This window comes from Nycticebus coucang, chromosome X (genome assembly GCF_027406575.1).
Source record: "Nycticebus coucang isolate mNycCou1 chromosome X, mNycCou1.pri, whole genome shotgun sequence".
Lineage (NCBI taxonomy): Eukaryota > Metazoa > Chordata > Mammalia > Primates > Lorisidae > Nycticebus > Nycticebus coucang.
The window spans coordinates 18056215-18060149 of record NC_069804.1 but is presented as its reverse complement, the minus strand read 5'-3'; positions in this window follow the sequence as shown (position 1 = coordinate 18060149).

The window sequence follows — 3935 nt, the reverse complement described above, 5'->3', positions numbered from 1 at the left end:
GTCTCCACTGCTCTTTAACATTGTAATGGAAGTTTTAGCCATTTCAATTAGGGAAGAAAAGGCAATCAAGTATATCTGTATAGAGCAAAGAGATCAAGCTTTCGCTCTTTGCAGATGATATGACTGTATATCTGGAAAACACCAGGGATTCTACTACAAAACACTTAGGAGTGATCAAGGAATACAGTAGCGTCTCAGGTTACAAAATCAACATTCATAAATCGGTAGCCTTTATATATACCAACAATAGTCAAGCTGAAATAAATAGTTAAGGGCTCCCATTCACAGTAGTGCCAAAGAAGATGAAATATTTGGGAGTTTATCTAACAAAGGACGTGAAAGATCTCTATAAAGAGAACTATGAAACTCTAAGAAAAGAAATAGCTGAAAATGTCAACAAATGGAAAAACATACCATGCTCATGGCTGGGAAGAATCAACATTGTTAAAAAGTCCATATTAACCAAAGCAGTGTACAATTTTAATGCAATCCCTATTAAAGCTCCACTGTCATACTTTAAATATCTTGAAAAAATAATACTTCGTTTTATACAGAATCAGAAAAAACCTCAAACAGCCAAGACATTACTCAGAAATAAAGACAAAGCAGGAGGAATCATGTTACCGGACCTCAGACTATACTATAAATTGATAGTGATCAAAACAGCATGGTACTGGCACAAAAACAGAGAAGTAGATATCTGGAACAGAATAGAGAACCAAGAGATGAACCCAGCTACTTACCATTATTTGATCTTTGAGAAGCCAATTAAAAACATTCCGTGGGGAAAAGATTCCCTATTTAACGAATGGTGCTGGGTGAGCTGGCTGGCAACCTGTAGAAGACTGAAACTGGACCCACACCTTTCACCATTAACTAAGATAGACTCTCCTTGGATTAAAGATTTAAACTTAAGACGTGGAACTATAAAAATACTAGAAGAGAGTGCAGGGAAAACCCTTGAAGAAATCAGTCTGGGCAAGTATTTTATGAGGAGGACCCCCCAGGCAATTGAAGCAGCTTCAAAAATACACTACTAGCCTCAATGAATCCCCAACAATAAAATAAATAAATAAATAAATAAAAAATAATAACAAAACAAAACAAAAAAATACACTACTAGGACCTGATCAAACTAAAAAGCTTCTTCACAGGCAAGAACACAGTAAGTAAAGCAAGCAGACAGCCCTCAGAATGGGAGAAGATATTTGCAGGTTATGTCTCCAAGAAAGGTTTAATAACCAGAATCCACAGAGAACTCAAACATATAAGCAAGAAAAGAATAAGTCATCCCATCGCAGGCTGGGCAAGGGACTTGAAGAGAAACTTCTCTGAAGAAGACAGGCGCACGGCCTACAGACATATGAAAAAATGCTCATCATCCTTCATTTTCAGAGAAATGCAAATCAAAACTACTTTGAGATATCATCTAACTCCAGGAAGATTAGCCCATATCTCAAAATCCCAAGACCAGAGATGTGGGTGTGGATGTGGAGAAAAGGAAACACTTCTACACTGCTGGTGGGAATACAAGTTACTACATTCCTTTTGGAAAGATGTTTGGAGAACACTTAGAGATCTAAAAATAGATCTGCCATTCAATCCTGTAATTCCTCTACTAGGTATATACCCAGAAGACCAAAAATCACATCATAACGAAGATATTTGTACCAGAATGTTTATTGCAGCCCAATTCATAATTGCTAAGTCATGGAAAAAGCCCAAGTGCCCATCGACCCCGAATGGATTAATAAATTCTGTTATATGTACACCATGGAATATTATGCAGCCTTAAAGAAAGATGGAGACTTTACCTCTTTCATGTTTACATGGATGAAGCTGGAACATATTTTTCTTAGTAAAGTACCTCAAGAATGGAAGACAAAGTATCTAATGTACTCAGCCCTACTATGAAACTAATTTATGGCTTTCACATGAAAGCTATAACCCAGTTATAACCCAAGAATAGGGGGAAGGGGGAAAGGGGAAAGGGAGGGGAGGGAGTGGACAGGTTGGTGGAGGGAGGGTGATTGGTGGGATTACACCTGCAGTGCATCTTACAAGGGTATATGTGAAAGTTAGTAAATGTAGAATGTAAATGTCTTAACACAATAACTAAGAAAATGCCAGGAAGCCTTTGTTAACCAGTGTGATGAAAATCTGTCAAACGGTCTATAAAACCAGTGTATGGTGCCCCATGATCGCATTAATGTATACAGCTATAATTTAATAAAAAAAATTAAAATTAAAAAAATATTTTAGAATAAATAGTTTATGCATGCACACACACAAAAAACCAGTATATATACCTTACTGAATATTGTCTGGGCAACAGGTGGTCTTCTGGGGTATGACATGTTAATCACAATGCTGATACAGCTATACGAGATGGAGACTGGAGGCCTCTTCTGATTTCTCAAACCCTGCAGGGTGGAGAACCTAAATCTCTCCTCAGCCCGCTTAAAAGGCACTTTCAACTGTTAACCTTGGCTAAGAGAAGCTTTCCCAGGAAAGCACTTATCACTGGGATCACTCATGAAGTGGCTGTCCACTTACCCAGTGTACCCAAACTGGTCTCACTCTACACCCTTGAGGGCCAAGTCTGTAAGGCATCTCAGTCCCCACCTTTAGGCTGCTCAGTCACTACTTTACTCCCCCAAGGTCTCCTGCTAATCCTCGCTCTATGACCCTGAGGGCAGAGCTTGCAGGGCAGTTCTCCCACCCCGCTCTGCACAGCCCACAGCCAAACACTATTAGCTCCCTCTGGCTCAGCAGTGCAGTCCGTGACCCTAGACAATGCTTAAAGTCCTCCACACTCTCACCCAAGTTCTCCTACGGTATTTCCACTGAGTGCCAAGTCCAAAAAAAAAAAAAAAAAAAACCCACCTCACAGTAAGGCCTTTCCAGTTTGCAATCGCACTGCTGCTGTACTTACAGCTGCCAGTGGGATGAGACTGAATGAACACATGCAACCACTTGCCAGTTCTCCACTGCTTTTGTCCTCCTCATGGGGTCCAAAAGTCTCTCGCTCACTCTTATGTCCCCAAAGGGTTGTTTTTGAGCAGATCCCACTAGCCAGAGATGCCTGGAGTCTCACTGTGTCCAATTGCACGGAAGCTGTTACTTGGCTGCCATCTTGCTCCTCCCCTCCCCCTCACTGCTTATTTCTTGATTGATCATTTCAGTCTCTTTCTCAGGGTCTTTTCCAGCTTCAGTAAAATGCTTCTTGAGGGTTGATGATCAAGATCACATTGGATTCCAATCATGTCTTCCCTGATCAACCTATTTATACTTTCAAACTCCTTCCCTCACCTCTCCTGTTCCCTCTCCATTTCCTTGCTTAATTTTTCTCCATAGCCTAATCACCAACTAACATATGTCACTTACTTGTTTTGGCTATTGTCTATCTGTCTCCCAAAAAGACAAGAGGTAAGTTCCATGAAGGCAAGTGTCCCCCTCCTTCCCCCCCACATTTTGTTACTGCTATATCTCCAGTGCCAAGACCTGTGCCTGGCACACAGTTGTTATTCAAGAAACAATTGATGAATGATGTTTATCTATGGATTTATATCAGTGGAGGCAATGCTTTTTTTGTTTTGTCTTGTTGTTTAACCAGGCACCTCCATGGATGGCTTTGGCCATGCTTGAGAGTTGTAGGGAAGGAAAGTGTATATTGATACTGAGGCTTGTACTCTCTAAAATTGGTAGTACCAGCAACTTCCCTTGATGTTTTGCTCTGCTCCTTACTTTGCCCATCTGTATACCCAAGAGTAGAAGGCGAGACTAAAGAGAGAGTTTCAGAAATGTTGGTGCCAGGGCCTTTTCTCTCTTAGATTTGCCTCTGGATGGACAATGTTCCCAGGGCAGGCTGGGCAAATCATCACAAAGCAGGCTACTAAATAGAGCTTCCAGGGACACTCTGGGACACTGCCCTG